This window comes from Dermacentor albipictus, chromosome 1 (assembly GCF_038994185.2).
Source record: "Dermacentor albipictus isolate Rhodes 1998 colony chromosome 1, USDA_Dalb.pri_finalv2, whole genome shotgun sequence".
Taxonomy (NCBI): domain Eukaryota; kingdom Metazoa; phylum Arthropoda; class Arachnida; order Ixodida; family Ixodidae; genus Dermacentor; species Dermacentor albipictus.
The window spans coordinates 493,703,224-493,726,995 of NC_091821.1; the positions used below are offsets into that span (position 1 = coordinate 493,703,224).

Here is a 23,772-nt window from a genome sequence, read left to right on the forward strand (position 1 = left end):
ACCGGGGCGAGGACGAGCTGTTAGATATGGAGCTGTTTCCTGCGATTACTTCGAGTTCCCCAGACCACATCGGATGGCAGCACAGCTAATTGAGGAATGCAGAAGCAGGAAAGTGCATTCCAGAGAAGCGGCCGAGCAAACAAGTTTAAGGCAACAAGTGCGCCGCCGGGATTAGCAGGTGGGCCTCCGACAATGGAGCATGAGCAGCCCTCCCCTTCTCCTCGTTCGAAGTGCATTGCCAGTCTGCGAGGCAAGACCGCAGAAAGCCGCCAGGTGTGACACCGCGACACGGGCGCCTACCATTGGCTGAAAGTGGCGTCATCAGAGCGGACTCTCCTATTGGTCAAACATGACGTGACTTACAGTGCGCAAAGGGTTTATAAGAAGCCTTCCAGAGAGACCTGAGCATTCTGGGATATGCCCTGATTCCCTGATTCACCTCTCTCGAACTTCCTGCCGCGGGCTGCCGGCCCGTAATGTCTGTACGACTGGTACTTGACGCTCACCTCCTTGTACATAATGTAGAATAAATACTCCCAAGTTTGTGGGTTTTCATCCCGGAGTCCGTCCTACAACCCCTACAGTGTGTGTGACAGGAGGGCGGGCCGCATTCCACGAACTGTGCAACTCAAGGGGAGACTCCTTTCCACGAACCAAACTGGACCCACGGGTTGACTCCAGTGGAGGAAAGCACATGCAACGTCACCTAGGAGAAAGGTCTCGCGGCCTTGACCAATTTTTCCACGGTGATGGAGTTGTAAAAAAAGAACAAATTGATTTTACCGTTGAAATTTGTTTTTCTCGCTTGCCTGCTAATTCAGAAATTTTTGCACCCCATCTGTGTCTAAAAAATATATCAGTCGGGGACTGTATGTTCTGCACATGAAGTGAAGAATGATAATGCGCGCGCGGTTTTGTGCAGGCCGGACCGCACACCGCTGACAATCGGCCAGAGCAAAAGGCTTCTTTGTTGCCTAGGCAACCCCTGTGCACCCGCTGACATGGAGTTTCTTTCTAGAGCACAGCTCTTAGGCACCCATTCCTGCAGCAAGCGTTGATGTCCCTCAAAAATGAGCGTGCACCGCAACGAGGATGGCATTTAGCAGACCAAAGAAAGGCCGTCACCAAGAAGTGGAGACAGTTTTGGCAGACTTTGTTCGAACGCAGAGAGCAGCTGCCCTTCCAGTGACAACAGAAGTGCTCCAAGCGAAAGCTAGGGAACTTTCAAGGGAGTGAGGCTTAACGCCAAAGTATTTCAAAGCCAGTCGGAGCTGGCTTCAGAAATTCATGAAGCGCTTCGCCTTCAGCCTCCGACGTCGCACTTCAATCACTCAGAAGCTGCCAAGCCATTTCGAAAAAAATCTGATAGCTTTTCAGCGCTACGTGCTGCGAAAGAGAGAAGCGGCAGGCTACAACCTTGGGCAAATCGGCAACACCGACCAGACGGCTGTGTATTTTGATATGCCAGTGGCGTACACCGTGAATGAAAAGGGTGCCAAGGAGGTGAAGGTGCGCTCTGCGGGCTACGAGAAGCAGCGCGCAACTGTGATGCTGTGCTGCACAGCTGATGGACATAACCTCCCTCCTTATATGATATTTAAAAGGAAGACACTGCCTGCTCGAGAAGCTTTCCCAAGAAATGTCATTGTGCGGGCAAATGAGAACGGGTGGATGACGGGTGCGATGGTGGAAGAGTGGATTAAGATTGCGTGGCAACGGTTTCCAGGAGCCCTTTTGACAATGAACTCGCTCCTTGTCGTCGATTCTTACCGTGGGCACTTGACCGACGTGAAGGCTGCGCTCGCCCAAGCGAACACGGACTTCGCTGACATACCGGGTGGCATGACGGGCCAGTTGCAGCCACTTGATGTCTGCATCAACAAACCTTTCAAGGATCGTCTGCAAAAATATTACACGGACTGTGACTGATGAAGACCACATGCTAACCGCAACAGGCCGCATCAAACGTGCATCGCCATCGCAGCTGGCGGGCTGGGTAGCTGCAGCTTGGGACGACATCCCAGGTACTTTGATTGTGCGCACCTTTAAAAAGTGCAGCATATCTAATGCGCCCGACGGTACCAAAGATAGTGCACTGTTTGAAGGTGACAGTGACAAGGAACACAGCGATGAGTCTAGCAGCGACAACGATGTTAAATGAGCTCTGCACGTTCAGATTCAATAAACGCTGTCCTCGCTTTTTTTTCAACCTACATTCGAGGTAATACAGTCAACGACCGATTTTCGGACCCTCTAGGGAATGTAAAAATGTCAGAAAATTCAGGCAGTCCGAAAAAATGAATGCATGCAAAAAACGCACCTTTATTTTTTTTTCTCGGATCTAGAGGTAAAGGGTGAAGTACCGAGCTTCCGAAACCCTGCCAAAGCATCAGAGAAGTGGCTATAAAAAAAGGCATTCAAAAACTCTGCATGCAGCCGACTGCCAGTTCATTATGTACATGTGCAAGAACTTGTTGATTGTTGTTTGGACGACATTCCGGTTGCATGCGATCACATTCGCCTCTATCTGCGCAAGGGACATGTCAGCACTGTACGCCGATGAAAGAGTCAACAGTGCTCACGTCAACTCGGTGCTTGTAAGCGGCGCAGGCATTGGCTCCTCATTTTCAACATCAGAGTCTTCTGAATGCCCCACAACCTGACTCTTTGCTCACACTGACTCCTTGCTCCATGCCGAACTCCTTGCTCACGTCAGCCTGCGATCGGCCGCTCACGACTTGCTTAATAATGGTGGCTTTCTTCTCCATCGTTAACCGACGGTACTGCTTTCCGCGCTTCGATGCCATCGGCAAGGAGGACAAAGACGGAGTGCGGGCCATCAAAGGCAAGCGAAATCCTCAAGTTGCAAGCAGTGGAGTTAGCTGATGAACGTCGAAGCACATAGGCCTAGCGTCGCAGAGCACACTTGACACAACAGCACAACCACACACCACGCTAGCCAAAACATGGCCATATAAGGCCTGCGCAAACGAATAAAATGGCACTGCTCCGGAAACTCCGCCGAAGGCGGAAGTGCGGCGATGAACATAGCCAGCATAGCCAGACCAAATCGGTGTGCGACGGCTATATTCGGCTAGTCGTGGTTCAAAGCGGTGATATGCTTTGGCTGCAAGTCGATTTCCTTCGCAAGGGCGCTGCACGAGGAGCCAGAGGACCTTCCATCGCGTCAAAAAGTCCGGAAAATTGGATGGCGGTGGGTTCGAGCGTCCGAAACTTCAGATGTCCTTATACATTGATTCTATGGGGTTCGTGGCGGTGCCGCGAAGACGTCCGAAATATCAGGCATGTCCGAAAATTTGGCCGCCCGAAAATTCAGTCGTTCATTGTATATATATATATATATATATATATATATATATATATTTTGTTGACTTCGGACTTTAGGGGGTCGGCTTAGAATCGGGGTTGGCCTAGATTTGAGTAAATACGGTATGCTTAGATTTTCAAGCACAAACAGTTGGCGGTTTTTGCTCGTGGTGTGTTGTGCGTTCCTTTCGCTTGTCCTCATTTCTTTCATTCAATATTAACCTTCCTTCACCCATACATGTTCCACAGAAAGAAAGCCTCACAGCTGAAGAAAAATTTCTCTGTCTGGGGATTGTACCGGGCACTGTGTTCTTGCTGAGGCATTGCCGGGAACTGTACACTGTAAAGAAAAAGTTTGCACCCTTTGGGGACTATCTCGTCTCCAAACAATTATCATCATCTGCCTTGTGTGCCTTTTCTTTTTTTAACACTGCACACCCGGCACTTTCGTATCTCAAACGGCACGTGCATATCGACCTGACATAGCATTCCGGACAGGAAAGTACCGAGCGCAGAGGTTTAAAATATTGAAATGCGAGCAAGACAAACGACAATTATCAAGGGAGAATACGCACCCCAAAGGATATAAACTTTTTTTCAGAGTGTGCTCTTCCTGGCCCTCAAACACACAGAGAACTAAGATTGTGCATCATCACTTATCCTCTCTCACGTTCCTCAGAGCTTTCACGCTAAAGCAGTGCAGCATTCATGTAAAAACATTATAAAGTACTGTCAAGTGGAAAATATTTTCACTGTCAGACTGGCAAATTTAGTGTTACCTTGAGCAAGTGCACTTTGCTACACTGAGGGCTAAGTAGTTTGTCTCTACACAACAAACCAATGTCATTTGGAGTGGGAACTGTGTGCAACAAGAAGCGCTTGAAATAATTATTACCGTATTTACTCACATATGTTTGCACTCACATAATGCTCACCAGGCGTCCCCTTAGCCATCAAAGGTTTCATAGTTTTCTGTACAAATAATCAGCACACCCTCAAAGATTGTTGCAGTGACAGTCGTCTGCTTACACCGACATCAGTATTGACACCGTCAGCATTGACACCAGTTTTGAATAGGCTGGACCGTATTCACTTTATTTATCCGTTTAGTCACTCTAGGTTCAGCTAGTGTCTGCAAACCAAAGGCCTTTGCAGTTTCTGCTTGTGTGGAACCTCATAGCAAAAGTAAGTGCTTTGGAAGTAACACCTTGTTTGAGTTTGCAAAGGCTGGTATGACTTACAGCCACTTTATTTTTCATTTTTCTATTTAGTAACTAGAACTTTTCATCAATAAACTTTTCCTACGTAATTATTGCATCCCCCAATTCCACATCAATTTTATGTGAAAAAAAGTATGAGCATCACAAATGTGAAGGAGGTCATAAATGCTGCTTTTCTACTGCGAAATAGGACCTAAATGGCATTTGCAGGAACTGCTCAGACTGCAACATCGCCCATGCTACCCTAAAAGATAAGTGATAAGGCATGTTCCAGATATCAGTACACAGAACCAAAATGATCCGTGAAAAGATTGCCAATAGTTTGTTATGACTGAAATGCCTCTGTTGAACATACTCCAATAATGAGCAGCTAATGATTCAGTTTGTGATAACCTTTTGGGAAGTGCACGGTGCTATATAGGTCACCTATTAGAAGATGAGAGCATTGCTCCATACCTTCCAAACATGCTTCCGAATGCCCAAGTTGCAGTTCACTCTCAGTAGGCTCATGACGATGCTTTACACCCAGACAATTGAGGACCTGCATTGAAGCCCCTTTTTTCAATTCAGGAGCTCATTTAGATTCTAGATCCAGGAAGAAACAAATCCACAAGCACGTGAAGAAGCTATTGCCACTGGCACACATTCACACAAAGAAAGCATCTTGGCAAGGTGAGGCTCAGAATTTTCAGGGAAAGAACAACTTATTAGTTATGTCATTTATTTGAAGAATAATAAAGGAATGAGCCTTACTGCCTTATAATTACTGAAAAGATGTTCAGGTTGCATTCCACAGAACTACACATTCCATTTTAGTAGATGACATATCGTATTTACTCGCCTAATACTTGAACCTTTATGTAAAAAAAATTGACACAAATTCAGGGGTGCGATCATTACGCAGGTTAAATTTCCCGCAAAAAGAAAAATTTTTTTTTTCATCCCACATTTGCTGTGGGATGACAACAGGTCAACAAATAGGCGGCTGCTGGTGTACGTAGTGCGGGACACCAAAACAAAAAAAGAAAGAAAAAAAAACGCGGGCGCCGAAGCAAGCCATACACGCCGAACGCAACTTGTTTTCTTCTCGTGAGTACATTAGGTGCATTGAAACAGTTTCTTCCGTACCAGTAATGAATAATATCGTTAATATCGATAAGTTTGCGGCAATAACATAGCCATGTTCACTTTGAGGGGACAGAAACAGATGGCCGTGCTTAGCTGCCATTGACATAGAAACACATGGCAGGCATTCTGCGGAAACTGCGGCATTTGTCTTCACTACTATCCTAATATAGCACGTTTCCACTACGGAATATCTTAGCTGTGTTACAAGCGTCGGCGTATGAGTAGGGTACACTTCTAACATATCCTTGTAAACGTGGCTGCTATCGTTGCCGCTCACAATTTGTTGCGTGCCCATGAGCACAGACGAGAAGAATCAAAAGGTGCATTTTTCGTTGTTGACCACAACCATTATAAAGCCTACAAATAATAAAGGCAAGTTTGGTTGTAGCTTTTTTTTGTCATGGAAGTGCAGAAAGTGATGAAACGGGGCATCTGCTTAAGAATGTTTGGTGCGTGCAGACCGCTTGGTTTGTCTTGAAGAGTCGTTCGCTTAGCATTCGACAGATAGTAAGCGCGATCATTATTAGCTAGACTTGGCACAAAGATGCCATTCTTCTTTCTTTCACTGAAAAGTGGCCTGTTCAACTATTTGCAAAAAACTAGGCCGGCTGCCATGCAAGGCTGTTTTCCAAAAAAAAAAAAAAGAAAGCACTAGCACACGAAATATTTCTCCCTTAAAGTGCAACACACACTCTTCCCCTTCCACATGTGTCAGCTAGAATTGATAATTCGAATAAAGTTAGTGTTATGTCATGTCTAACCAAAACATGCAATGAAATCTTTTATACCCAGAACACTGCTCGGCAGGAGCCACTTTCCCAGATCTGCAGTCACCATCACAATCATCAGCAGTTCCGTTCCACACTAGCTAACATTGCACACTGAAGTAATTCAACTTACCTGCTCTTTGTGCAGGTGCGCACGTGTGTGTGTGTACACCTTTTTACTGTATTTTAATAGCTGATGTTGTATAATAAGTAATTAACATCATGTGACCACTCCCCTCCATAAAGTGCCATATCCACCAGTGAAGAAGCATGATCATAAACGCTTTGCAATAATTTCTTTGAAAATTTCATCCCCTCATGGTCCCTCCCCCCCCTCCCCCCCACCCCACAAAGGTAACGTTCTTGAATGGGAACAATATGATACTTTGTCGTAATAGTTTGTGTTTGACAGTATTTCTGTCAAACACAGACTAGTATGACAAGGTATTGCTCCCACTGAAAAACATGCACAGAATATTTTTCTAATAGTCCATTCAGTGCAATTCTGTCTGTCCCTTCTATGATGCATATGCCTGTGTAAAAGAAGGTTCAATGTGTGCAGAGTAGAAAGAATAACAGTGAACGAACAAATTAAATTTTTTGACGTCCTATTTTCCAGACATGCCTGATAATTCATATGCCTTCACAGAACCACAACGTACCCCATAGAGCCAATTTATATAAATGTCTGAAATTTCATTCACCATTCAATTTTCTGGACTTTTTGCCATGACCGCAGGTCTGAAACTGCATTAATTGAAGCCGCCACTGTCGCGTGCTGTGCAGCCTAGGCGCCACCGATGCCGAAATGCTCTATAAACACAACTGCACGTGCTCATTGCCAAACACCAAAAGCCCCTTTTAGTTGCAGAGAACACACACGCCACGACCTTGCAGTGCATATAGACAGTATGCACCCTATGTCACAGTCCACACCATTGTCATTACGTAAATCAAGAGTTCACTCGCCACGGGTCACTACAACTACTGCCACCATTTTGATTATTTGGCAGCCTCAAACAGGTGCTTTCACTCGCTGGTCTGCTGGCAGCTGTAGCCACCCCCATGGCAACGCTAGTCCTAGCAGCTTTGACCTTTGCTATCAAACCTCCTGCTGTTTGGTGCCATGTTCTTGATTGAAAGAATTTGCTGATGTCAGTAAGGGCGTAATCCTTACTGTCAGTAATCCTCGAAGATGGCTTTGAAGTGCGAAAATTATGATACATAGCATAATGTCAGTTTCCAAAAATCAGCTTTGCAGCAACCAAGAGGTGTTACGCGGTGAAGCATACTAAAAGCAGAAAGCGTCAACTGTCAAGGGACACGATATGTGTTGAGGAATACAGCAGACTCCCACTGGGACAAACTCAGCTAAGCCAAATTTCAAGATCTGAGGAACAGTTTACGAATATCTGACTGGTTTCTCAAGGACTCAATGCAAAGGATAACTGCTTAAAGGGCCGCTCATCAGGTCTGGCCATTTTGAGCTGACAAGCGCAGTGCGTAAAATGTGCACTAACTATCGCGTTTGCAAAGTATTACACTGCTATGTGCCATAAAAATGGCTGTAATTTCACAACAAATTCCTTGTGCCCTTGTCTTCGCAGGCACCACGCTCCCACGTGGAGAGTCAGTTGCACAAGCGCGCCTACGTATTTCACAGTGCTGTGACGTCACACTGACGTGTGCACCTGCTGCATGCACCCACCACGTGCACCTGCCGTCTCCTGTCGCAGTACGCCTTCTGATTTGCCTAATAAGTGTACTGGCAGGCCTTCAGAGCTACTTAGGAGTGCCTGTGGCGATTTAAGCCCTTGGGGGCAGTAAAGGCATGCATTCCCTTTTTTTCGGACTGCTTAATTTTTCAGACGTTTTCGCAGCCCCAGCACCTGACCAAGGCAGCCGTCAGGCCTGTGACGGAGCAGAGGGTGCTAAGAACGTCTGAACCCAGACAGGCTGCCAATAGAAACTGACCCTTGCAATGTTTAACACCTGAACTCTCATGAGTGAAGCTAGCCTAGCAGGATTCTGAGGAACTACCAGGCATTGTTTGAGATATCATTTGCCTTAGTGAGGTTAGAACTGGTGAGGCTTACACAGAGCTGACAAACGGCCGTGGCCTCTGCAGTAAAAGCTCGTTAATTCGAAATTTCGGATAAATCGAAGTAGTCGTTGCGGTCTGTCCAACAATGTATTGAAAGCAATATGTAACACATCCCGCTTATTCACACTGAAATCCGCACCGCCACCGATAATTCGAACTCCGCATCATCGTGGATGGGGAGAGTGCCAGTGCGCGGTAGCACGCTGGCGTCGCCGCGCGGGTCGCGCAGCTTTGCTTTTTCGATCAGCGGCAAGGACGGTAACACAGTCGCCGCGCGCCGCCGTCTCTGTGTACGAGCTTGCGAGGGTGAGCAGGCGAGTGCACCTCCCGTGCGCGAGAGGCGAAGGTGGGGCGGAGCGCGCCCTCTCTTGTCGCGCGCGAGGCAGGGGGGCGGGGGGGGGGTGAGGCGAGGGAGGAACGGGGGGACGACTTTCGGCGCATGCTGCTTAACGGCGCGGCCATGCGGGTGTCGCATCTTGAAAGCGATCTGCGACGTGGCCAAAGTGCGCGCCCGCGTGGGCCTCATCTTCGAAGCGATCTGCGATGTTCGCAGAGTGCGCGTAGTGCCGGTAGCTTCATATGCGATGTGCTTTCTACGTTTCGTTCGCGTTGAAGCGAGAGACTGCTGCGTGTCCTCACTCCAGCGTTCTTAAGCGAGTTTCCGCGGTCATCGAGCGAGATGCGTTCATGCTTACGTGTGCACGCGTGACACAGTGCTTGTTTATTAGTAACCGAATGCTTACACGTTTATACGGCCGATAAAACTATTATCCTTACTTCGTATAGCTATCTACTAATTTTCTATCGCAATCGATGCTTCGCTTTTAGCGCGAGACTGCGACATCTTTTTTTTCTCCGCCCCAGTCGGCGCGACGAACGCGCGGATGGAGCAAGAGCCATCTCGACGTCGGGCGCGTCGGACTGCGCTGGTCGCGTCCGGTTACGTTGGCTGCGCCAGTGCTTCGAAGTATAGACATTGTTCACGCCAACGTGACGTAGCGTCTGCGCGCGTGCTCACGGCACGTCAGTGTATATACGCGCCTTAACCGAGCGATTTTTTTTTCGCTGACTTTCATTCATTTGAATTTTGTATAATTCGAATTTTCATAGCATCCCCGCGGAATTCGAATTAATGAGCTTTTACTGTTGAGCACTACCAGATAAGAAGCAGTTCGGAACAGGATTCCTAGTCCATAAAGACAGCAGGCAACGTCGATGAATTCTGCAGCATTAATGAGAGGGTAGCAGTAGTCGTAGTTCAATAGGAGGCATCGAATAAATGTTGTACAAACCTACGCACCAACCTCCAGTCACGACGATGAAGAAATAGAACAGTTTTATGACGATGTGGAATTAGCATGTGAAAAGTGCAAACTCAGTATACTGTAGTCACGGGCGACTTCAATGCAAAAGTGGGAAAAAGCAGGCTGGTGAGCAAACAATTGGCAACTACAGCGTAGATTCTAGGAACACTCGAGCAGGGTAACATCATCGGCAATCTCGAAAATACAGTATAAGCAGTGCAAGAATTCTATACTGACCTGTACAGTACCCAAACCAGCCACTATACCTCCATTCAAAGTAGTAATGAACAGGTTATAGAGGCTCCTTCCATAACTAGCAATGAAGTTAGAAGGACCTTGCAACACATGAAATGGGTAAAAGCAGCAGGAGAAAATGGAATACCAGTCAATTTCATCAAAGATGGAGGAGACATAATGCTTGAAAAACTGGCAGCCCTTTATACAAACTGTCTATCAACTTCAAGGGTCTCAGAGAAGTGAAAGAATGCCAACATTATACTAATCCACAAAAAAGGCTACAAGACATTAAAGAATTGAAACATTATAGGCCCGTCAGCTTACTTCCAATATTATATGAAGTATTCACCAAGATAATCTCCAATAGAATAAGTGCAATACTGGACTTCTATAAACCAAGGGAACAGGCGGGTTTCTGGAAGGGATACTCTACAATGGATCACATCCATGTCATCAATCAGGTTGTCGAGAAATCCGCAGATAACAATAAGCCTCTCTATATGGCTTTCATAGACTACGAAAAGGCATTTGATTCAGTAGAGATACCAGCACCTATAGAGGCATTGCATAATCAAGGAGTACAGGATGCTTATGTAAATATCTTGGAAAGTATCTACAGAGATTCCACAGCTGCCTTAATTCTCCACAAGTAGGAAGATACCTATAAAGAATGGGGTTAGACAAGGAGACACAATCTCTACAATGCTATTCACTGCGTACTTGGAAGAATTCAAGCTATTAAACTGGGAAGGCTTAGGAATAAGGATCGACGGCGAATATCTCGGCAACCTTCGATTTGCAGATGACATTGTCCTGTTCAACAACAATGGAGACGAATTACAACAAATGAGCGAGGACCTTACCAGACAGAGTATAAGAGTGGGGCTGAAGATTAATAAGCGGAAGACAAAGATAATGATCGATAGCTGGGCAAGGGTACGAGAGTTCAGGATCGCCAGTCAGCCTCTAGAGTCTGTGAAGGAGTACGTTTACCTAGGTCAATTACTCATAAGGGACCCTGGTCATGAGAAAGAACTTACAGAAGAATAAAAATGGGTAGGAGCGCATTCGGCAGACATTGTCAGATCCTGACTGGAAGCTTACCATTATCATTGCAAAGAAAGGTGTACAATCAATGCTTTTTGCCAGTGCTGACATATGTGGCAAAGACGGAGACTGACAAAGAAGCTTGAGAACAAGTTAAGGACTGCGCAAAGAGCAATAGGATGAAGAATGTTAGGTGTAATGTTAAGAGACAGGAAGAGAGCAGTGTGGATCAGAGAGCAAACAGGGATAGCCGATACAGTCAAAACCCGCGATAACGAAATCCCGCAACAACGAAACATTTTCGTATTCCCGGCGAACGCCCATGGGATTCAATGCATTTTGTACCTCTCGGCAACGAAATGCCGCTGTACTGCAATCCCGCATCAACAAAATTTGCCAGAACGTAACTCCGCGTATTACCTACTCGCGTAAGGCCAGCAGGCTCCAAAATGTGCTCAAATGCGATTGTTTTGCACTAAAATTGCATAAAATACCACCACACTACACCTGTGTAGGTGTCGCCATTTTTGTTGACAAAAACAAGCAAGCGCCGGAAGTGGTCAGTGTGCTGGAAACGCATCAGGGCCGCCATATTGTTTGTTGATCGCCTGTTTGACGCAGCACGCATGTTGCTACCGACATGTGACGACTGTTCTTGCACGCCTAGTAGGTGAGACCGCAGATTGTTGTTAGTAACGCGCCTTCAGTTTACGATCTCCGCAGCTGACGACTCGGTGAGGCCTATGCCAATCTCGTGAGGCGAAACTGAATGCAATCTGAATGCATGTTTCGAACAACAATCGCCGATCGCGGCAGTGAACTGCGTAAAGTGTGCCAGAGTCAGAAAAATGCAGCAAAAACAAGGAAATCCACGTCCCGCCAACATGGAATTGTTTATGGCACTTGAGATGCCGGTCACAGCATATGGAGTCTCACCGGAATGCAGTACCTAGCTGGGCGAGTCGGTGCATCCACGTAATTATTGCACACAGCGCGCACTAAAAAACAAATAACACGGACGAAGAACAGAGACGAAACACAAGCGCTGACTCGCAACTAAAAGTCATGAGTCAGCGCTTGTGTTTCTTCTCTATTCTTCGTCCGTGTTTTTTAGTGTGCACTGTGCGTAATAATTATGGAGTGTCACGCATCGGGCCATGATTGAGCGATCGTCCGGTAATACGCATCCATAGCTTCAAGAACGCTGGTTTTGGTGCCACCTGACAGGCATCACTTGCGGATTCGGCACCGGACGTAGATTTGTGCGAAATGGCCGTTACCTCGATCGCTTGCCTTCGGGTACAGGAGATACGATCACTTTTGTGCTTGGCACCTACGGGCAACAGCATGCGCTGGAGAAATGCTGCTGCACACACTGTTGCTCTGCGTCTGGTGCCAAGTTACGCAAAATCTCGCAAAAGTGATCGCATCTCCGACAGCAATTGACTGAGAATACTGCGCTACAGCAGTACTGCCACTACTGGTTGACACATGCGGCGCACTTTGTACTGTTGGCAATGCAGTTCTATATCCTTGAGCAAAGCTTGCAAAGTAGGCTAACGCAATTTTGACACTAAAGTTCTGTTCTGCGATACATTACCTACCTGTGCTGTCTGTTTTCGTAACAACAAGTTCTTGCGATGGCGAATTTTTTCGAGGTCCCCACCGATTTCGTTATTGCGAGATTCAACTGTATTCTAATTGACATTAAGAGAAATAAATGAAGCTGGGCAGGTCATGCAATGCATAAGTTAGATAACCGGTCGACCATTAGGGTTACAGAATGGGTGCCAAGAGAAGGGAAGCCTAGTCAAGGACGGCAGAAGACTAGGCGGGGCGACGAAATGAAGAAATTTAGAAGCACTAGTTGGAATTGGTTAGCGCAGGACAGGGGTAATTGGAGATCACAGGGAGAGGCCTTCGTCCTACAGTTGACATAAACTGGGCTGATGATGATGATGTGCGAGTTTGAAAAATCATACATCGACTGCATCGAATAAGTTCACAGCCATCAGAAGGCACATGCAAATGATAGAGAATGTTCTTCATCCATATCACTGCATTGAAATAAAAGAAAAAAACTCATCGTCAGCTTGTGAAAAATATGCGTTCTCATCCATAAAAGCATACTATAACGACATCTGTTCCCTACAACCTTAGTAATGTGAAGAATAATAAATTTGCTGCATGCATCTTTTCATAGTAACAAGCACCTTATGGTTGTTTTAACCTCAGTGTGAAGATTTCATGTTTCAAGTCTTCTCAGCTCCAGCTGAAACTGACGTTCTCTGATGTGGTACCTTATGTCGATTCTGTCAAGTGCTGCAAGAGTGCCAGTGCAAAATGGTGCAACCTTGCATTATTTGGAGTCTGTCATTGTTTTGCAAGGAGGAGGTCAACGTCAGCAGATGTCACTTCATGCCTTTCTTAATTTACTCACATCCTCAAGTTCCCAACACAGATTGCTACAGATTAGAAGATGAAACTTACTTGCTGGTTGCCAAACGTTGCCTCCAAATAACCTGGGTCACACACAATGTTGCGATGAAGCTGGCCTCCCATCCAGATGCACGTCAGTGATACTTGCACACCGTTTTTTTCTGGTACAAGCTGAAGTCAACTTGGGTTCCTTTCTCTCTGCTCTCCTTTACAGTTCTGTTCACTTGAACTCCTAAAGCACGTTGAAAAACACTAATGAGGAGCCCTTCAGAAATTAATATAAGTTAGTCAATGTCCGTATATAAAGAAACAAGTTCAGCCAAGATCAAAGACAGCAGTTTTCAAAGGACACACAACCACAGCAGATCTCCATTTCTAAAGTTAAAGTGACAGAGAAAATGTACAAAGGTTATGCCACTCGTATTTTAAATTTTTTTTGTGATGCTTCCTTTCTACTGTGCTCAGAAAATTTTTTTAAAAATCAGCACTTCAAAAGAGCTCTTCAGAGGTGTATATCATGTTGAATAGTGTTAGTCTATGTATTGAGATCACAGCAGGAGGGCATAAGATACAACTCGAAGCAGCACATGGTGAAATAAGTAGACTCCCGTTAAGCCAAACTCGGCTAAGGCAAATTTTCTGAGGAACAGTGTACGAACATCTGACTGGTTTCTCATGGTCTCAATGCGAAAGGTAACTGCTTAAAGGGCCACTCATCATGTCTGGCCATTTTAATCTGTCAAGAGCAGCGCATCAGATCTGCGCTAACCATCGTGTCTGCAAAGTATTGCACCGCTATGTGCCACAAAAATGGCTGATATTTCAAACTCAATGCCATGCACCCTCATCCTCGCAGATGCCGTGCTCCCAGCCGGAGAATCGATGTCAGTTGCACAAGTGTGCCTACGTATTTCACAGTGCTGTGACAAACGAGAAGAAAGGGGGTTAACCGAGGGGCCCAATTTTTATTAGACATATCATAAGAAGCCAAAGAACACTGACACCAAGGGCAACATAGGGGAAATTACTTGTGCTTAATGAATGAAATAAAAAAAACTATAAATGAATGTAAATTATTGAGGATGAAAGAACTACTTGCCGCAGGTGGGAACCGAACCCACAACCTTCGCATTTCGTGTGCGATGCGCTACCAACTGAGCTACCGCGGCGCCGTTTACCTTAATTTATCGTTTCTTTATTTAATTTATTACGCACAAGTAATTTCCCCTATGTTGTCCTTGGTGTCAGTGTTTGTTGGCTTCTTATGATATGACTAATAAAAATCGGGCCCCTTGGTTAACCCCTTGTCTTCTCATTTATTACATAACGAGGGTCTCGAATCTGGCAACATTGATGCCTTCAGGCAGCATGCATGGGTTTATCGACCAGTTGCCTTCACCCAAAAAGATCACGTTCTCGTGACGCCTGCGGCAAAAAGGGACGTTCCACGTCCGCTGCGTAGGTCTGTGAGTGGGGGGCGCTGGCTAACACTCCCAGGGTTCTACCAGTACACATAAATACCCAAGAAAGTGGACGGGGAAACGGCGCCGCGGTAGCTCAATTGGTAGAGCATCGCACGTGAAATGCAAAGGTTGTGGGTTCGGTTCCCACCTGCGGCAAGTAGTTTTTTTTTCATCCACCTTAATTTACATTAATTTATTGTTTCTTTATTTTATTCATTATGCACAAGTAATTTCTGCTATGTTGTCCTTGGTGTCAGTGTTTGTTGGCTTATGATATGACAGTGCTGTGACGTTACTCACAGTGACATGTGACTGAGAATTATTCAAGACAACAGCAGTTATTTGTTGGATTTGCTGCTTCAATAAAGAATTAATGTTTAGAGAAATAATAAAACATACAAACTGAATGTCTGCATGTCTATTTTACTTCGTACCATAGCAAGAGAGATGTGCTTCTGTTTCGTCTGCTTGTTCCCACATCATGCAGTAGAACAGCAGATAACGAAACTATGACATGTTCTGCCGTGTTCCAGCATATGGTCATGCTCATTGATCTACTGACGTTTACCTCAGTCTTCATGTGGCACTGATTTATCGTACCGCTAGTCTGGTGCCAGCGGTACAATGATACTGTGTGTCACTGTAAGCGCCTGAGCGGGCAAGCCTCTTGAAACGTGTGCACACAGAGGAATCTATTACACAGAAGCAGCCAGACAACAATGCAGGTGTTCTCGTACACAGCTCGCAAGATAGTGCACAGGGCAAAATGAAAGAAATGGAACAGCTCGTAGGCTCATGCGCAAGACCATCACTGGAGGTGGACTGCACAGCAAAAATAATAGGGGAAAAGGAAGGAACTGTGATGTGTGTGTGATGCGATCCTCCGGCTCCAGTATAGGATAACGCAGGGAACGAATCTTACTTCAGGAAACTTGACAGGGCAGGTGGCAAGAATGTCGATGTTGGCGGTGAAGCTTGCCTCCAGAAATCGTGGGTTTGTGACACTTCTAATATTTTTATCTCTGCTAATAAAGAAGCCAATTTCAAATATTATTGTGATAGAATTCTCCTTATAGGGCACCTAACAATTTCCACCGTATAACCAAAATTTGCTATGTGGTCTGGTGAGGGGCCCTTGAATGTGAAGCACTAAATCAGTTAAATTGAGCTTTGGCAGCCACCACCAATGTCTTGCTACTTCACGCAATGAAAGGTCAAAATCAGCAGAGTTGGAGTAGGCGATTCTGCTAGCTACACAAGCAAATGGCGATTCTGCGGACACAGATAATTACAACAGAATTGACAATGATGTGAAAACCTATAGGACTGAGATAAACAATACTTGAGGGTGTCTTCAACGTGCCTCTGCATGTCAGTAGTAAAAGGAAGAAATTGTCATCCACCTGACTGTAGCACGAAGCTACAAAGGAAACCCACACATTTCTCAGAAAGAACTTTCATGAATTTCCCTCTACCTTTCGGGCTTCCACAGAATTTATTTGCCATATTCACGTCGGTAATTAGTTGAGGACACTGCCCAGGAGCCACAAAAACAAAAGTTCACTTTGGGCACACCGCAAATAAATATACAATGCACAGGATGCAGCTGATAATTCCCTAATTACTTCGGTGCATTTGCTTCAAAATAAAAGCTTACTAAAGAACTTTTAAGCAAGCTACATGAAATGTCATTGTTTAGTATCGGCAGAATGTCTGCCAACAACCATTACTTAATAGCTTGAGTAAGAATGCACAAAATGGTGCACTTTTGTGACTAAGTTGCAAGAAATGCTGTGAAAGCAAGTTTTCAACCGACAGAATTAATTTGGGCCTGAAATAGTTACATGTCATGATTATATTGTAATGATTTTGATAATTTTTTTTTGATAATGTAATGATTTTTGCTGTTAATTTTTGTTTTGTTCATCTGTATATCGCACTGTCCACTCCTGCCCAAGGCCTAAGACTAAGGCCGGCAGTATGCTGTAAATAAAATAAAATAAAAATACCAACTGGTTCTTAAACTGCAATGAATGTAATCAACACTGCACAGTGTATGCAATGTGCATGAGGACTTGCACTGTATTTTGTGTGTCTGCACACTCTTTGCAGCCACTAGAGTGATGCTAATATCTGCTTCAAATTTACATGGCAACTCTCCAGAACTGCAGTACATTCATGGATCTCCGAGTACTACTGCCATTTGGGAAAACAATCAAGCATCACTAACCCTTAAAGCAATTCAAAATCGTGCAGCTCGCTTTACTTTATCAAAGCAATCCCACCATTCCTATGGAACATGTATGACAAAGACCCTAAATCTCTCAGATATTTCATTACGCCGCAAATGTGCTTGCCATTACCTATTCCACAAAATTAATCACTATAACCACTTGCTGAAGAAACAAGTTACCGCCCCACCTTTGCACTTTTTATCCTGATCTGATCACACATAAGGTAGCTATCCCATCCTGCCAAACAGGTACCACGATTCTTTTTTAACCTGCACGAGTGTCGACTGGAACCACCCACCGTCCTGCCTCCATTATCATTCACATCACAGATAAATCTTCATTGAAGACAGCAGTCTACCACACTATCAATTAATTCGTTTTCTTTATATAATTGTCTGCATACTAAACACTCCTTTCTGTATTAACACTTCTTTTTGTAGTGCCTTCGAGCCTTGGAAGTACGTATAGTAAATGAATAAATAAATGGTACTGCACTGTACGCAATGGAGGAGCATCTAGTCTAACTCTGAGACACTGGCTTGAACTAGATGCTCTAAGCATTTGTTACTCTGTATACTTGTGCTTGTTAGTCGAGCATGTTGCACTTGCACTCTGTATGAGAGGGCCATTTCACGTGTCACGAATCCCATCTGGGCCAGCATGCCAGGCACGTCGCCAGGCAAAGATCTCCAACACTATGTGTTGGCGGGCTAGTTGGTGTAAATCCATGAATACTTTGTTTACCGCTTTGTTTAGCGACTTGTCCTGTCGTCTTTCTTGTGTCTGTTGTTTTGCACTAAACAAAGTATTCATGGATCTCCAACACTAATTAAAGAATTTATGTCTCTCTACATCACAAGTGCACTCACCTATACTTGCACTTGTGGTGAGTAGACAACACTGAACTTGCTTCGCACGTCTGGCGCAGCAGCCAATTTTCATTGAAAGGCTCTCTGGAAATTTACTTTGGTTCTCCACATCCCTGGCCCCAGGAAGAGTGGCCTGAAACAAGGAAATAGCTTGTCAAGTGGTTTGCCATCAGGTGCAGTAACTGTATTCACTTAAGGAATCCTGCGCAAGTGTTACTATGAAACCCACCATTGGCGTGCACTCGCACATTAAGGCCTTCGTGGTACTTTAGGACAAAGTGCTGGCTACATCACTTTCTACGATCACCAAATCGGTGAGTTCAGCCCGAGACTATGGCACCCTGCAATGAAGTTTGGCTGTACATGCCGTGCCACCTAGCAGCGGTGGTGAGCACCCGCAATTAGGCTCTCACCGTAATTTCAGCATTATCCGTATTGTGCTCAGGCCCACACAAAAGCATTTTTTCCCAATTTTTCAATGGATTCACCGTGGCCTCTCGGCAGCTCATCCGTGAGAAGTGTGAACAAAAAGAAAAGTGCAGCTATTGCAGCATTAAGGATTGGCACAACCCCCAAGGGGATGTTGGCATCAAATTGTACCGCTTCCCCTCAAGACCGTAGGAAGCAACTCGGCGGCTGAAGCGGATCGTCGCGGCTGGGCGCGTCAGCTAAGTGTCGCTCTTGCGAATTTGTTAGGCAAACTAAAACGTAAACACAAAAAGAAAAGAAAAAGAACCAGCAGGCAGCACCTGTAAAAACTCACAATAAAGCGACAACTGCACAAAAATGTGTGATTTGATTCCTGCTGTTGTAAATTGGTTTAGATAGTTGTTTAGCTCGTCTCACTCTAAAACAAACGCACAGTGGTTGTTGCCTGTCAAATCTAGCTTTGCAAGCGCTCCGTGCTGGAGCTTTGTAAGCACTGTGCTTTTTTGTTGTGCATTAATAAGCCAATGTGCAGCTCCTTTCTGTGCCAGGATCAATACACGACTGCTGGAACTGGGCTCATTCAAGTTGACATTTTCTCATGCTAGGAACAACAAAACTAAGGCTGGAGTGCACCATGGCACACGTCTTGTATTCAAAAATGAGCATTTCTATCACGTACGCTAGTACACATTTGTTCAGTCTTCACGTTGTTTAGCCTTAACTGACTACTATCTATTTTGTTTCAGCGGTGATGACCTCTCCACTGGAGCCTGACCGACAATACTAGAATATGCTCGAGGTACTTTGTCAACGGAGAAAGAAGCTCGCCAACTCGCCAAAACCTCTACAATTGTGAGTTGCAAGGCACGCTCCAAGTAATGAAGCTACAAATGACAACTGAAAAATGTCTACAGCCATATTTGTGCACAGGGACCCTGAAACGCTTTTCACGATTTTGTACATACCAAGTCGTTAGAGCAGGTCCTTCTGATCATTAATTGATGCATGTAAGTGCTCCGCATAAGGCATGTAATTTATTACATTAAAACCTCATTAAACGATACCTGTTTAAACAGTAGTCTCATTTTAATAGTAGTGAAGTCAAATTCCCGACTCAGCGGCAATTGAACATAATGTGTTTTGTATCCCCATAAATGGTACCAGCTTATTGTGCACGTATCGGTTAGCACCTACTGTTTCCATTTTTCGTCGCACAAACATGGCAATGCATCGTTTCCGTCGAGCAGCCCTACAGTACTACGAGCCTCAGAGATCAGAACAATGGCCTCCAAGTGCCCTTTGCGTTTGCGTGTGAAGCCACATCAACATGAACATAATTTCGGCACCATGCATGGCACCGTGCTAGAGAGCGTTGTGGCGTGTTGAAAGCAAGGACTCGCGTCATGCCAAAGCTCAGATAAAAACATGCTGGGTGGTTAGCATAGAAGAAAAATGAGACATCGTTCGTGCTATCAAACGTGACACGAAGAAGTCGGCGCTGGCATGAAGATCGGTCTACTGTTGACTACGGTGTGGGGCATTTGGAATGCGAATAAGTTATTCGGCAGTGCTGCTGTGACCGCAAAGAGATGTCGGCTACAAGGTTCGACTTTTCGCCATTGTTGCCTCTGTTGTCACCTAGCAAAAGTGATAAGGATGACACGGAAAGCGACAGCAGGGGCGATTCAGGCGCGACAGTGGCAGAAGCTGTGCGTTACGTCAGCCTCATGAATGCAATTGTCGCAATGAGAACAGCACCCTGCAATGAAAAGGTGCCCCGCGACTTCTGCAATGCTACTACGCCAATGCACGAAGAATATGCAACACCAACAAGGAATCTGCCATGCAAGTGTTTGCCAAGAAGAGGGGGCTGGCTGGAAAGCTGGCTCGCAGCTTCACTAAGCTTGAGGCCGCTGTAGTCGCTGCTAGGCAGCCGCGGCATCAAACGAAAACAACACTTTTGTCGCGCGAAGTAAATAACCACTGCATGTTTTTCCCCTTTCATCACACACTCCAAGTTCCGTTTTTGACAGGTAGGTGGGTGACCTCATGCTATTTCGGTTAAGCAATACTACCGTTTAGTATGTACTTTTTCCAAGCTTTGGCCAACTATGGTTTAACGAGGTTTCACTGTATAAGGTTTTAAAAATGTACATCACTGCCGATCGCAGCTTACTGCTCAGCTGAATTTTCAGCCACTCCTACCCATTTGACGTAGATTGCCCTGATGATGTCAGTAGGGCGAGCTATCTGATTGGCTGCCCAGGGCGCATGATCGATAATGTTTCCAATTTAATGACGTACAAATGTTGTTCTTAGTAGTTGAAATGTTAGTTAATTTGTTTCTATAAAAAGAAAGTAACAGAAAGAGAATGCATAAGAACAATTTCTCACTACACTTAAGCACTTCCGGCACACAGCAAATGTCGTGTGCTTGTGTTACAACATGCTCTATTTTTACAAGAACTCCGTGGTCACATTCGGTCTTGTCTTTTCGCGAGCACCATGATTCGACTTTGTTGCATTGTGGGCTGCAAACCTAGCGACTGGCAATGTCAAGCTGCAAAAACGTGTCCCTCTGCAAGACAGCAATGGCTGCAGCACATCAGACTATTGGTATCTGATTGGAGCCAGGATTTGCGCGTTTGTGGCCGTCACTTCATGATGGAGGATTACCACAATAGCATTTCACGGGTCTGGTATTTGGGCAAACGCAAGCGAGGGGACAAAAAAAAATTATGGGGTTTTACGTGCCAAAACCACTTTCTGATTATGAGGCACGCCGTAGTGGAGGACTCCGGAAATTTTGACCACCTGGGGTTCTTTAACGTGCACCTAAGTCTAAGTACACGGGTGTTTTCGCATTTCGCCCCCATCGATATACGGCCGCCGTGGCCGGGATTCGATCCCGCGACCTCGTGCTCAGCAGCCCAACACCATAGCCACTGGGCAACCACGGCGGGTAGCGAGGGGACAGGGCCTGGCTGCTTGACCGTGCTGTTTCACGGGATGAGCAGAAGCGCAGATGTGAATGATCTGCACGGTACACCCACCTGATGGCACAGAGCTCAACCAAACACAGTAGCAGTAACAAAGTGTATTCTTTGCTGCTGGTGTAAATGTTCGGCAGGAGTGTAATTGTTAAAATGCTGTTTTTTTAGATGTTTAAAATGTTTTACACTTAGAGCAATATTAGCTCTTTGCTGGGTGGTTAAGCTCTTCACCAACGGGTGGCAGGACCATGCAGACCGATCAGGCCGCTCAGGTGCGTCTACGCTAAAGTTCCATCATCAGCTTGAGTTTATGCCTCCACCCATCCGTCAGAACGCCCAGCTTGCCTGTGGTTAGCGGAATACCAGACACATTTGGCGCTGCGATAGAATGCTCGCAACGCACGCTGCTTTGACAGCCCTCCCTTGGGGTTGACTGCCAAGCAGCTGGCTAAGAGGTTGAAGATGCTTCGGGCGGTTGCACCTAGAGAACCGGAAGTAGACGACGTGATGTGCCATTGTGATGCAGAGCCAGTGAAGGCGGAGCTGAGCCCTGATCACTCGGCGAACAAGTTGAGGAGAAAATGCATGGCTATGGAGGAGGGTAACTTGTAATCATCCATAGCTCTCTTCATGTGAGATGCTTCACACAAATTGTTGGGCAAATGATTAACTTTAGTTGTGCCCTACACGTCTACAAAATTTGTCAGAACGTTTCAGCGGCCTTTTAAGTGGAATAAAATAATGATTTGTTAACTTACTTTCGATGTCGCAAGCGTGCTTGCTTTGTTGGGACAAACACTTGGCGAGCCGTGGTGGTTCATTAGTGGCTTTGGTGTTGGGCTGCTAAACTAGAGGTTGAGGGATCAAATCGAGGCTACGGTGGCCGCTTTTGAGTGGGGACTAAATGCGAAAAATCACCCGTACACTTAGACTTAGGTCCGCATTTGCAATTAATTTAAGCACTTTGCCGCAATGTCAGCGCTGTTTACTTCTTTGACACAATTACATGGTCGTGATTGTAAAGTTGACGCCCTTTCTCAAGCGTTGGTGGCTGAAAATGGGCCTCAATGTTCTCTATTGCCTTAAAACCACCATTTAGAACGACCGACATGTTTGAAACTAGCGCCGCAAAAGCATGCTTTCGGAGCAGTGGTCACCTCGGTGTTTTGCAGAACTGGCGCGGTGGCGCTGACAGCTGATCTGATTGCTTCGCTGCCTGACCATTGGAGGTGGCCAATAAGGGTAGCGAACAGTCACAATAGACCCTTTGCAAAAGTATGCCACCTACCGAGTAAATAGACTTTCAATTTCGGTTGCGAAAAGAATTCTGGGAATAAATTCGCCATGTTGGGGGGAGCGTCGTAACCACCGTAATAAGGCGCTGTCGATTCGCTGCTGCAATATCGCTGCTTGGTTAGTTGGACGCCGATTTCGACATGAGTGATGTTTACCCTGTACATGGTTGGGAGTGTTACTTGTTGTGCCTCCCACCACTATGGGAGATGGCAACCAGCAGTTTTGTTTTCACTACGACTACGAAGTGCTTACAAAAGGCGTACAAGTTGGTGACGGAGAGCTACGTGGTTGCGTCTACAGCCTCCATGAACTCCTTCTGCAAAACGCAAGTTTTGCCACTGAATTATACCGATTTCATAGATAACTTTTGTAACAGCACTGAGAAAGCCTGCAAGGCCAATACATTAGTGTGCACAAGGATTCGGCATGTTTGGAAGCGCTTAAAAGCTCCTGCACCCCGTGCACTTGTACAGACCCATGTAGTAGGCTATCTGAATGAAAGGAGATTAATTTAACCGAATTCAATTATTCAATGTTTGCAATCACTTCAATTTCTGTGGCAAACATTAGTTGCAGTACTTGTAGCTTTATACACAGTGCATGAACGCAGGCTCAAGCAGCAAAGAAACACTTTGTTGAGGATAATCGCTGACCAGGATTTTACACTCATGGAACTGATAAGCTGCTTACTGATTACTAAACCGCCAAATCCTTTATCTCCCCAAAAAAAAACATGGTTGTCCTGCTACCACCTGTTAAAAAATTTTGGGCTTTTGCTTCGGAAATCTGCACTAAAAATGCTAATGCTTCTGCCTCGCCACAACGCAGTTGAATGATCAAGTGGGCAAAGAAGGGTAACAAAGAGACACAGCGTCTGATTTGACTTGAAAAAAGTGGTAGGCATCATGCCATTAT

General features: G+C 45.5%; 1 long non-coding RNA gene and 1 other non-coding gene across 6 annotated transcripts in view; one reads left to right on the forward strand and one right to left on the reverse strand.

The window, feature by feature from the left end:
• Nucleotides 1-23,772, reverse strand: part of LOC135913174 (uncharacterized) — a 32,751-nt gene that overhangs the window by 7,083 nt on the left and 1,896 nt on the right. The window contains exons 2-5 of one of the 5 annotated variants that reach the window (XR_010567896.1): nucleotides 18,140-18,272; nucleotides 13,625-13,805; nucleotides 5,004-5,088; nucleotides 1,771-1,899 (exon numbers count right to left, since the gene is read on the reverse strand). This is a non-coding gene — a long non-coding RNA (uncharacterized lncRNA). Of the gene's footprint in view, nucleotides 1-1,770; nucleotides 1,900-5,003; nucleotides 5,133-13,624; nucleotides 13,806-18,139; nucleotides 18,273-23,772 lie in introns of all 5 variants that reach the window. The other 4 variants (XR_010567895.1, XR_010567894.1, XR_010567892.1 and 1 more) reach the window with 4 other exon arrangements.
• On the forward strand, nucleotides 15,120-15,192 carry TRNAS-UGA (transfer RNA serine (anticodon UGA)). The gene has a single exon. It is a non-coding gene; the product is annotated as a tRNA-Ser (tRNA).